At 45.7% G+C, this 13,412-nt stretch overlaps 1 protein-coding gene and 1 pseudogene across 3 annotated transcripts in view; both read right to left on the bottom strand.

The window, feature by feature from the left end:
* LOC113048471 (B-cell receptor CD22-like) overlaps window positions 1–13,412 on the bottom strand; it is a 1,131,192-nt gene that overhangs the window by 665,790 nt on the left and 451,990 nt on the right. The gene's annotated exons all lie outside the window — the stretch shown is intronic.
* On the bottom strand, window positions 3,765–12,840 carry LOC113048451 (tubby-related protein 4-like; annotated as a pseudogene).

Raw genomic sequence — 13,412 nt, 5'->3', positions numbered from 1 at the left:
CCGTTTTATATCAAACAATACGATGTGCTCAAATCTAATCTGTTTTTAAAACAGTCTATGCTCGTAATGTAGCGATTCAAAGCCTCAGAGAGCAGCTTCCGTGTGTGCACGCAGGGATTCATTCAAAATTAACATTAAGCGCATATTTAAAATAATAAAACAATATTTAATGAATTTATTCGTGTGGTCATTATGAGAAATTAATCACAGGTGGGTATGGCTATATATTCACGGTGTGTGTGTGTGTGTGAGCTCGTGCCTGTAGAAGCGCTCGCTCCTGAAGGGCGTCAGATCCTCCTTCAGCTCGCTGCAGGCCTCGTGTATTCTCCCGCAGAGCTGCTTCATCTCACCGAGCAGCGGCTCCATGCCTCCGAACCGAGAACCGAAGAGCGCGTCCGGTGCGGCGCTGGCAGCTGCAGTCGTGCGGGCTCGAGGATCCGCGGAACACGGGAGGCGCGCGGGGGTCGGTCACGTGACCGTGCGCGTTCAGGACCACGGACAGGGCTCCGCACACTAGGTAGTGCACACTACTTAGGGCTCATAGACACGAAATTAGCTACACAGCAAGCCCCTAACTCAACCCTAAACACTAACACCAGATCCACTAAATACAGTGACAAACACATCCCTGGACTCTTCAGTCATAAAAACCGTTTTAGAAAACACATATACAAGTTTAATGCTTTAATATGAAATAGTTTCTATAATTGTGAGGAAGCTGTATTGTTTTGCAATTTTAATAAATAGTTTAATGTATACATTTTTATAAATGTAGACGCTTTTCTGAATTAGTATTTTAGAGAAACTTACCCTAAACATTAACACTGATTACAGTTAATAAACCAACTGTAGTGAGAAACATAACTAATCACTAGTAGAACCATATACAAAAAAAAAAAAAAAGCATAATTCTATAAGTTTATGCAGACACTTTTGTGCAAAATATTTCCCTTAAATACGAAGTCACAGGATCTTAACGAAAAACAGCTGTTAAAGAAAGCAAACTTTATCTTGACTGACTTCTCTCATCTTTTATATCTACAGTTTCAGTTTTTACCATCAGGTTCATTGCTCAGACTCCCATTTGCCAAAACAAACAGATTTAAACACTCGTTTGCTCCGTCTGCTGTCTCTCTTCTAAATGCTAGGATGGTAAGGTAGCTTACACATTATTGTTTATTTGATCAGAATGTGCATTATATTTATTTTATTTTTTATTATACTATGTGTATTTGTGTTTGTAAGTTTGTGTGCTCCTATGCTGTAAAACTAACTGCCCCACTGGGGGACAAATAAAGGTATTGAACTTGAACGTGAAGTGGCTTAGTATAGTTTTGCTATTTATTTATTTTGGTGTTAATTAAGTGTAAATATGTAATGCATATATTAAATGTAAATAAAGTATTTAATAAACCTCATATAGAAGGAATAATTCAAATTTTTCTCCACACTAAAATTTAATTCATAAATGTATTAATTTATATACAAATATTCTACATTTTTATAAATATGAAGTAGCTTTGACTTGAAAAAAAAATTGCAAATCAATAGATGCTTTTAGTCTAATTACACAAAATATATATAATTATAGTTCATACAAAATAAAGTATAGAAATAAATTTTATATATATACATATATATCTAAAAAAGCAAGTGAATTAGTATTTCAGAGAACCATTAACAAGTAAATACAGCCCCTCTAAATAAAGTACTGTGTTTGCATCGTGGTAAAGTAATGTGAAGAACACGCTGCTTATACAAAGGTGCAGAATGATTCGGATATTAACGTATTTAAATAGCATTAACTTCAAAGGATCCATAATATCATAGCATTTTGTAATCACGTTTCTCCAGTGTGCCTTCAGGTTACTGATGAAAGCATGAAAATGTGCCGTGAATTTGTTTTAATTAGTGTTTGTTTTGCAGACACTCAACAATCCAGGAGATATTTCAACCTGTACACTTTTATTGGGTTACCACACCGACGAAGGACACATTTCAGCTTCTGAGGAACAACAAAACTGTTCATTACAGTACAATGCAAACCCTAGTGCATAGGCTTCAAGTGAGTAACGCCTGACCCCGAACCCCAGAGTCTGTTTACAAAACAAGAGTCAAAAAAGGGGAACTGGCAAAGCGTGAAGATTCCCCTAAATAACAGTATAGAGCAAATAAACGAATGAAGACGCTTCCAGAGAAGTAACAGAGACATCTAAACAAGTCCTGCCAGCAGTCACCTCAAAACCGAACGGCATCATAGGTGTATTTCACTTATTTCAGACAGAATGGATTAAAGCAAACGTGAATCCAAAATGTGTTGCAATTATATCCGAACCATGGCGTGCATCTTCATTTCCAAAAGCCATTCCATGCTCACCTCTTCTAAAACAAACACGTTCTTTAAAAAACAAGTAATATCATTTACTCAGCATGCCTTTCTGCCGTTCAATACAACATTCGCTCACCAAAAGTCACGTTTTTCCTTCTCCAAGCATTGACCTATTCCTACGAATACCAAGCACATTTCAAATAATAATAATAGTAGTACAATGAAGTCCACTAGAGCTCAGCAGTCGACTCAGAACACGACACGCATCACCCCAAACGGGAGCGGACTCCAGAGCGATGAGCGCTTGAAGCACTTCTCTCGGGGAGAAGCTTTGTTCTGGCTTCGACTCACAAAAACACACGTGTCCAAGATCACTAAACACCACGCTGTAAACACAATCACCAACAACAAATCCCACCGCCGTTAAATCCTCGTCCACGTTATATACACGACACCAAGCTGAAGAAGCGTCTGTACACAAACAACGTTCACACTTACTAAAGGTGGATTAAATGGCAAACATGTTGAGAAATCCAACGGAAAGACAATATTGCACAAACAAGACATAAATAAATAAATAAACAAACTCTTCCGTTAAGAGCATCGACTTCTTTTCCTCGAATCACCATCGGGGGGGATTTTCCTGGGAATCCACACATGAAACAAAACACATTTGTGTTTGGATCACGCTTTACAAAAGACATGCACATAAACCTGTTTTTATGCTGAAATGGTTTCCGATCACAAATACTGTCAAACTCTTTCAAAAACACTAAAACACGAAATGTCATGACCACCTTTACCTGCGCTCTCTTCTGAACTGGGGACTAGTCTATTCATGCTGCATCGCTTGCTTGTTTTATTGATATCAGTCAAATAAAATAAAAACTAAACATTACGTATGTTGCTATATTCATAGAGAACCGTAATCCTCTTTGCTGTTCCTCGCAAACCTACTGCTGAGTTTCTATTCGTACTACGAGGCTTCATCTAACACTAATATTCTTAGCACAACAGAGTGTGTCGCACAAACAGAATTTAAAAATTAAAAATAAAAAGGTATGAAATGACACTGTTAAAGCACGGTAGAAAAATATCTCCTGTTCGCGGATGTTGAGGTGGACTAATGTGGCTTGTAGCCATTACACAAAATCACTTCACAGAAGCGTCAGCAGGGGGCAGTCACTTCCTTTTTGGGGGGTGGGGGGGGTCTGACTGGCACTTCACTTCCTGTTTCACAGCAGGAAAGAGATGCACAGTCAGAATGTACAAGATGGTTAAAAAAAAAGGAAAAAAAAAAAAAGAGGTGGATGAAACAAACACACATAAAACCATTCAGGAGGAATTGATTAAAACATCTAGAGTGCTAATGAATACAGCATCAATGGTTTTACCGTTAAGCTTATTCGGTCTGCCAAAGCAAGTCCATCTAACAGAAATACGGTGTGTACTGTATATTCAGTCTATTTCTTAATAAAATACATTATGACTGCAAGCCAAAAGCATCTAATCAGATGCTAGCTATTAAACTCCAAGGGTAAAGTCCCTGGAAGTAAGTTTAGATATTACGTCCTCAAAGTGTGACAAACATCAGTATCTTATGCAAAAACAAATTAATTAGTGATGACAGTATGTTGTACAGCAATTGATTTCAGTGCCCAGTGGTACCTTTAACACTTTGAAAATGTGGCAATTACTTCCCAGATATAGTTTTCAAGTATTAGTACTGCATCTTAAACTGGGGAAAAAAATGTTGAGAGAACAACAGCGCAAAGAAAGAAATGGTATAATTGTCTAGTGTTCGGTCACTTGAGGCGCTGGGTGACATTAGCAAGTGCTACAGCAAAAGCTTGCACAGCTGAGAAGGGGTACTGAAAGTCCAGGATGTATGCGTTCCCGTCGATCCTTCCGAACTGCATCACCTACACAGAATGAAATAGAAGTTAGAAAGCACAGAACGGGGACCAAAATAAATAACATCTGAAGCTTCTGGTGTACCTGTCTCCCCTCGAGCTCAATCTGGAAGTTCTTTGCTGATTCCTGCGTGACTCTTCCTCCAAAGTCCAGCTGGTAGACCTGTGTGGCTTCGTTCCAAGAGGCTGTTTGTTGGCCATGATGTAGACGAACCCTTGGCTGCCGAGGCCACGGTCTTCTTTCTCATTAGCCTTTCGGCATTTGATTTCATCCAGATCACAACCTCCTGCCCGCAAGTTCCTTTTTGTTTTCCAGCTCTTTTTACCACTCTGACTCTGGTTCATCAGCTCGTCTCCACTGATGAAGAGCTCTGGCTCGCTCTCGGAGCTGTCCTGGAACTCGTTTGTGGTGGACTTGCTTAGCTTTTTGGCTTTCAGCTGCTCTTTCTGGCCTTTCGGTTTCTTCTTGTCTCGACTGCCTAACCTCGGACTGGAGATGAGGGAGTTGAAGTCACTGAGGGCACGGCCCTCTTTTTTGGACTTGTTGCCTCCTTCTGAGATCGCCGGAACGTTAGCTTCCTCTGCCCGACTGTTGTCCAAACGCTTGCGGTTCTTCTTGCCAAACCGGTCTGCTCTTTGAGGAACTGGGCTTTCGTTCAGTGAGAGTACCTCTTGAAAGTTCTCCCCAGCTTCGGCGATGGATTCTGGGGGACTCTGGAGGTCTGGAGGAGGCGTAGGTAGAGGAGGTGGTTGAGGGGGAGGAGAAACAACAGGTTTATCCAGCATGTGGGAGGTCTTTGGTGGAAGGGATGGGGCAGGACCTGGGGGGCTTGGCATGGGTGGACAGGGATTATAAGAACCCCATGGATGAAGAGGAATGGGAGTCACAGGCAGATTAGAACAAGAAGCTTTCCCAGGGTACATTGGTGGGAGAGGACAGCAAGCAAGGTTAGGCAAATTGGGAGGATAACCAGGTGGCAAGACAACTGCTTGGTCTTGCTGGGAAAAGGGAAGAGGAGTAACTACCTCTTTGGGAGAAGTGGGATGTGGAGAAGCTTGCACTGTCTGAAGTGGGGGACCATTGTAGGCTGCACTTGGTGGATAGGACAGTGCAATCTGGTATGTTCCTGCTGGTTGGAAAGTTGCAGCGTTAGGGCTCGTTGGAGATTTAGGCGAGAGGACAAACGGAAGACGGGAAAAGTCCAAATGCTGTGTAGGGCTGAGGATGAGTGGGGGTGGTTTGTGGGATGCAGGAGGTCCAGACGTGGGCAGAGTCACTGTACGCTCTTGGGGAACCCAGATCTCTTCAGTAGCAGACGGATCCCATTGATACGGTGGAGGCCGTTTGACTGTCAAACTCACTACCTCCGTATTAAGAGCCATTTGCCTTAAAGACTGATTTAATGCCTCGTCCTCTGTAAAGGCAGAGTTGACATAGTCAGCCCTTTCCCTGTTTCCACCTCCACTGGCCACTCCACCGGCTCCATCCATACTGAGCAGGCTGTAGGAGGACTGGGAAGTCAGAGGCGAGGCACTGTTGGAGTGCACTATAACGGTGCTGTGAGGTGCACCACCTGCGGTCGGTGGGAAATCTTGCCTAATGATGGTCCCCCCAGCTATTCCGTTACTCCCACTGCTGGTGGCCCCAGCGCTGACACCACCGTTGTTACTGCACTGACTGCATGTGTAAAGAGCAGTCGGCCCTCTCGGCTGGTAGGAAGCAGACAAAGCACTGGCTTTTGCCTTCGAGGGTAGGGTCCTCTGGGGGTCCAGCATCTGAGAAACCTTCAGCGCAGCTTCACGACTGTTCCGCCTCAAGGTAGCGTGAATCAAGCTGCTGTCCAATCTCTGGCCAGGGTTCCGCCCCGCTCCGCCCTGATTGGCTGTATCAGGGTAAGGGGGCGGGTCCCCGCTGGGTATAGAGTATCTTGGCACAGTGAGACGGTTCAACGTGGCTGAGGCGTAGGGCAACTGCACCTTCTTCCCCTCCACAGCAGAGGAAGATGATGAGACCCTGAGGGTGGCAGAGCTTCCCGGGCCCTGCAGCGTGTAAACGTTCTGGTTGCAAACGAGTCGCGTGCGGGGACGGCACACCTCCTCCACATTTCCACTGCTGTCAAATGTGGTGATGCGTTCGTAGCCCAGTGGGGTTGGGTACTGAGCTGCCTGTGCACCAGGTGGATACAAGGTCAAATCCCCTTTCTTTAGACAAGCTTCCCCTGAGGATGAAGTGCTGGAGCTGCTTCCCATTGCCCCAGAGTTGGAACTAGTAGAAGCAGCAGCCGAAACTGCCACTGCTGCACCAACTGTGCCTGGGTAAGGAGGGGGAGGATTCATTTTGCTAAGCTCAAGAGGGGCAGTAAACACCACTGCATCACCCTCAGCCAGTTGTGGGGCAGATCGAGTGGTTTTTAATTTTGAGCAGGAGCTCATGTTCCCCACGCTCCGCACTGTGCTCTGTTGGGGGAACGTCCGGGATGGTACTCTGCGGAAGCTGAAGGACTGGGCATGATGGTTGACCTGAGGGCAAAGCTGGAACAGGGATCTGGATCTGATGCTGCTGTTGCAACTGCTGCTGCATTTGCTGGTGCTGCAGCTGCAGTTGCATTTGCAGATGCTGCTGCTGTATTTGATGCTGAAGCTGTTGCTGCATTTGCTGTTGCTGCTGCATCTGTTGGATCTGCTGTTGCATGTGTTGCTGCTGCTGCTGCTGCATGTGCTGATGCTGCAACAACTGTTGATGCTGCAGCTGATATTGTTGCAGCTGCTGCTGTAGCTGTTGATGCTGCTGCTGCTGCTGATAATGTTGTTGCAGCTGCTGCTGCTGCTGATGATGTTGTGATTGCTGCTGCTGCTGTTGTTGGGACTGCGCAACTAAAAGCCGACCAACATCCAAACCTCCAAAGATGACCTGTCCAGGACTAGAATACCTGGCAGGAACGGTGTACTGAGCGTTGAGCACAGTGTCCTGCTGTCCTTGGTCAGAAGCCCCAGGTGGTGCCACAGTCGATGTTGGATTGGACAACACATCCAACTGGACGTTTTGATTGGCTAACAGGGATTGGACAAGGCCGATGCTCTGGGTCGGGGACATGGCTTGCGCGGGGCTGTGTATGGGGGCGATGGGTATGTTAACAGTGCAAGGAGGATTATCATCAGTGATTCCTGATGCTCCTGTGACCGGCAGGTCATCCTCGTCCTCACTGAAGACATTAGGACTAAACATAGGCAAGTTAATGTATTCCACCGAGATCTTCCTCACCTCAGGGAGGTAGATGGTCATCTGTCTGGGCTGGAGGTGAAGCAGACTTGTCTTGTAGATAACTAGGGGGAGGGCAATGTATATTAGAAAACATAGGACATATAAATAAATGTAGTAGTTTATATAACTGAAAAATGAATAAATAAAATACCTGCTCCTAGATTTGTTGGCAAAAATGCTGCAAGCCCCACAATTTTGAACTTTGTTCCCCATATGTTAGATGTAACTTGCGCAAGATAATTGTGCTAAAATACAAGGAGACAAATCTTAATAACATTCAGTGAGATCACACATAGATGTTTTAATGAATTGCACGGTCAGCATTGTTTATTATTCAGCTGCGGCGAGTACCTGTGTGATGTCATCGAGCGGAAACTCCCGCCGAATCAGACTCGGAGAGCCAATGGACGGCTTGCGAATGGGGAGCCGAGGCGATCGGGATATTTCCTGTGTGGTGCGGGAGAGCTTGGGGGACTTACGGGGATCTATATTTATCCTGTTGGTAAAGGGACACACTAAGTCTCTATAGAGAAGGTAGCAAACGAAGAAAAGAGTTCAAGGTGAGTTAGCAGCAGCATGCAGTCTAATATTGCAGAGCTAAACAAAACATTTCTTTAGTACTGGAGGATCCATGAGTTTCACACTACCAAGATGAGCTGTGTTTTGGGAATGCATTTCACGCATATCTTGTTGTTAAGCAGGTTAAAATGTACAATAATTTGCATAAGAGAGCTCAATGAAATTCATCTCATCCTTCATTCCCATCTATATCATGCAGTACCTGGGAAGTTTGGGAGACTTGCTCCCTCTTGAGATCTTTGGTGATTTCTTTCCAACCCAATCATCATTGAGTTCAATGTCACTAGAGTCTGAGCAATTGCAGCTGTCAATCACGGAGGGGATGAAGCTGTTTCCATAGACTTCATCTGTGACAAGGAAACAATGTTAGCCAACGAGGAATTAAACCAGTGTGGCATTCTCGCCAAAATCTGACTTGTATAACCCCACCTGCTTTCCCATCAGTCTTTGGGTCCATGATGACAAATTCAGGGCGAAGTTTGCTAATCCTACGGCCTTTCAGAATCGGGACAAGCCCCCCCAGATACTCCAGGTACAGGGTGAAGCAAGGCCCGCCGACCTCGGGGTTGTCCTCGGTGCGCTTCATGGTGCAGTGCAGACGCTCGTTACCTGATGTCGGATAACTAACGAACTCCCGCATGCTGTTGGGATCCGGGATGGGGGGCTGAGGTGAGGAAAGGGTGCCAGAAAAAAACAAAACAAATGGGAATGGTATGAATGTAATACACAGAAACAAGATCCGACTGCCTGTAACCTGGAGGTTTTCTACCTTGATGGTGGGAGCGAAGGCAGAAGACACGTATGTGCTCAGGCGAGAGGGCATGCTGAGCTTGACCAGGTCCTTCTCCTCGTGGACCACACCGGCGATCACCTGACGACACAGAAGCTGCAGACTGGCCACGCGATGCTCGACGCGAAGCACGTACAGAACCGGGCCGCTGGCGAGGAACAGACGCGAGTCCCGATGACCCCAGCACAGCGTACTGATCGGCCTCTGAACACAGAAACCAGCGCAAGATCAGAGACACAGTCCTAGATGTGTGAGATCACGTTTCATCTGTGTGAAACGGTAAACGAAGGATACTGTCTCCCAAAAGAACGAATCGATTCTGAAACGAGTCGCTGCGGGGCATGCAGCATTTCACTTTATGGATTTAAGACTGAATGTGTGCAAACATGATTTAGGACGTAAAGAAACCCTGAGTATTTTGTAGTTAAAATGACTTACAACACTGTGACAAAAGCAAAAGTGTGTTCTGGTTTTATTGTGTGTGTGTGTTTATGACCAAACGCTCACCTGAGCAGGTGTCTCCAGTGAGTAAATGTGCTCACCGCAAACATTATAAAACTTAACCATGGCATTTCGGGTGGGGTCAGAGGTCATCATGAGTCTCTCCATCCCAGCTACAGCCAGCAGGTCGCCCTGAGAGCACCACTGCACCACCACATCTGATTTAAACACATGCAAACCAGTGTGAAACACAACTATATACATAATAATAAAACAAAATACTATGGAAATTACTGGGGACCAGCAGCTGTTTGGTTTCAACATTCTTCAAAATATCTTACTTATAACATGAGAAATTTTTTTAGGGTGAACTGTCCCTTTAAATGTTAACAAAACACTGGACTGAAAAGCTTTAATAAGGATCAGTGTATAATTCATACAGTGAAGTATATATAGTGTTTTAGTTTTATATTTGCTCATTCAGTTTCTTGAATGCTGCTGCTGCTAAATATACCTTCTGTACCTCGTTTTATTTGTGTTTTTGTTCTTATTTTTTAAATCAGTTCAGCTGTGCTACTCAGACAACATGACAAAGAGTGGTGATAAACTGATGATATTTTAACACATCACCCAGCTCTAGACACAGAAATACTACGAGGAAGAACCTTTGAGGCCGGTGCGTATTAACGAGGGTGAGAGGTCATCGTAGTTGTTCATCAGACTGACGTCTCCAGACGTGAAGCAGACGGTCAGCAGCGGCTTCAGACGGGGCACTGAAACAGAACAGTTACAGTGAACACCAGCAGGAGAAGTGCAGCATCTAAACCGGATCACGTGAGGACGCAGAGATCAACATGTGTCTGAAGAGAGCACGTGTTACCCTGCAGAGGCGTGTGTTCGTCCGAGTCCGTGTCGCTGCCGCTGCTGTCCTCCACCAGGAAGCTGGGATAGTTCCAGGACATGCTGGTGATGCCCTCGGCCTCGTGCAGCAGGATATGAGCCAGCATCCTCCCGTGACAGTCCATGACGATCACCTGACCGTCCGCCGTCCCAAACAACACCTGACGAGCACAACACGAGCTCAAGAGCTGCACAGGTGAACCACGACTGAGTACTGCAGCTCTTCTTCTTTTACTTGAACTGTGGCTCACGCTGAAATACTTTAATGAAGAGATCTTAAAGCGGTGTAACGGAGCCTCACCTGCTGGTCATCGGGGGTCCAGATCCCACAGCTGATCTGACTCTCCAGGTTGATCTCTGATGACCAGTGGCGCTGACCGCTCACCGAGCCCACCAGCACGAAGCCGTCGCGGTACGAGATCAGCGCCTGCATGCCGTCGTGGGACCAGGTGAAGTCGCTCACCTGCGCAGGTAACAGCAGGTTAAACACGACTCCTGGTCTCAGGAACACTCACACAGCTGGAGCACGCCTCACCTGAGCTCCTCGGTCATTGACCAGCTCCACTGACCAGCGGCCCTCGTACTGGATCCAGACGAAGATCCCGCCGTCGGTGTCGCAGGTCGCCAGCTTCTGGAAGGGTTCGTTCCACCGCACCAGCACCACCTGCGACCCCAGCACATCCCAAACATGCTCATCTGAACCAAACACTGATCTCTGAGGAGCTTCCCTCACACACACACACACACAGACACACACACACACACACACACACACACACAGAGACACACACACACACAGAGACACACACACACACAGAGACACACACACACACAGAGACACACACACACACACACACACACGGCTCTCGACCAAGAATATTTGCTCATGATGGGAGCATATATAAAGGTATATTTGTTTTAGTAAATGAGCGAAGGTTTCTCTAGAGAAGACTCTTGTTCCTCAGATGAAAAGGTGCTTTAGTTTCCTCCATATTTCTGAAATCTGGGCTACACAGGAAAGATAACGCTCGCGGTGTGCTCTCAATGAGCTGCAGACTAAACTAGGCAACGTTTCTTTCCTCCCAAACTACTATTAATAGCGCCGCGGCCTCACTTTCCTGATGATATCTGAAAGAGTTTGTGAGAATCAGAGCAGAAGCAGACGAGGAGACGCGGTGAAGACGCAGCGAGGTTAAGAACAGATTACTTGTCTATTTCCTGCTCTTGATGTTACACGCTCAGTTTTAGAGTATAGAGAGAAGTGTGAGTGCTGACCTCACTGTTGTGTCCCCGGAGGTTGAAGTTGGTGCGCTGTGGGGGGGGCCGGTCTCTGCGGCCGTGGCTGGAGGTGAAGGTGACCCCCACGACCCCCCGGGCGTTCCCTGTGGCCAGCCAGCCCTCCTCATAGCAGCGCCTCCTGCAGACGGGCTTCTCCTTCTCGCTGCGGGGCACACGGCCCTTCCAGGACAGACACAGGATGTTGGAGTCGCTGCAGAGGACGGGCCCGAGCTCCACCGCCGCAAACATCCCTGCTACTACGAGCGGATTCACAGAGTCACCGGCGGGTCCCTGGGGTCCGCTGCTTCACACACACTTACGGCCCACAAGAACAGCATAAACTAGCAACCAGGCACATAAATTAAGTCACGCTGACCAGCGCGTGCCTTTCCGAGGAATATCGCGAACAGAGTCGGCGGGGATTCACTTAAACAGAGCAAATATCCAGGTCACAGAAATGTTCATGACTTAGCCTCATGACGTCATTACAGCCGGCTCCCCGCTCCCAGTGACGTCAGCGATGGACAGAACGCTCCTCTCGCGTGCTCATTTCATCGGCAGCGCACGTCCGCTGCTCGGCTCCGCCCGTGACGTCATCGCATGAGAGGCGCCGCCGGCCAATCAGCGTCGGGGATTCCTGTAAGAGGACAAACACGAATCACAGCGCAGGTATGAGCGTCACAGACACACTGGCCAATGACGGCGAAGCGGTCAAAAACACACACCTAATGTTATACATGATACATTTCTTACTGAAACTACACGAAACGAAATATGAAACACCGCTGTTCACCATTTTGCCTAATTACTGCATTACACGTGTGATTATAGTTAAGACCAACGCGATTCTTCATCTCAAGAGCTTGTTTACGCGCTGAACATCCATAATGCAATCTGTTCTGTGAGAGATAATAACAGCATTCTGAGAAGTCAGTCTAAATATAGAATAGTAAAAAGAAGAAACTCGAGTCAAGATATAATCTGTGGTTATTAGATTAACAGAAACGTCATTTCGAGGTTGGTATTGTTAGGAAAAAGCGCCTTGGCTTTATTTCTGTCATCTGTGTCTTTGTTAGCTCCGCAGCTACACGCACTTCAGGCGCTCTTCGATGATTTAAAGCTTTAAAGCGCGAGAACCGGATGATGTGGAGGAACGGAGCCGGTCCACGGATGATCACGGACCCGAGCGGTGCGGTGCAGCTCGTTACCTGCGCGTGCGGGCGTCAGAAGAGCGAGTTTATAGCGCTGCGGTCTCTGATCCTGCTGCTGTCCGCGGGCCTGCGCTGCTGGGGCACGTGACCACCGCGTGACCGCGCAGACCCCCACCCGCGCTTCACCAGGAGCTAATCTTCAGAACACGTGTATTTTAAAGATTCCACACTAATACGAAAGAATATAAATAAGATTAATAAATAAAATAAAGTAATAAAATAAGTATTAACTGAAAATGTGTGGGAACTGTTAAGTGTTTTATTTTTAGTTTATTACGTATCATGCTTTATGCTTCACGTCTTATGCTTCAAAATGCTTTTTAATTAAAAGTAAATGAAAGCAAAAAATACAAGAAAATGTATTTTTACACTTTCACCTCACATTCACCAAATGTAAACCTAAACATTGAAATGCTACAATATTTAAGAAACCAAAACGCCAAATACACATACATTCTGGCATAAATCAAAATCATGACATAAAGTCATAATGAGTTATAATTATTTATAACTTTAAAACTTACTTTAGGACAAATTCGAAAATGTGACATAAAGATTCATGATTATGAGATAAAAAATCGAAAATATGACATCCAAATTAGAAATTATTACATAGTAAGTCGAAATGATGGCGCAAAAGTGTTAAGTATGAGATAAAAGCTTGTCAAAAGACATATTTGTGCGATACAAATGATGATAGTTAATTTTG

Source organism: Carassius auratus, chromosome 29, assembly GCF_003368295.1.
Source record: "Carassius auratus strain Wakin chromosome 29, ASM336829v1, whole genome shotgun sequence".
NCBI lineage: Eukaryota > Metazoa > Chordata > Actinopteri > Cypriniformes > Cyprinidae > Carassius > Carassius auratus.
This window is presented reverse-complemented; position numbering and strand designations above follow the sequence as displayed.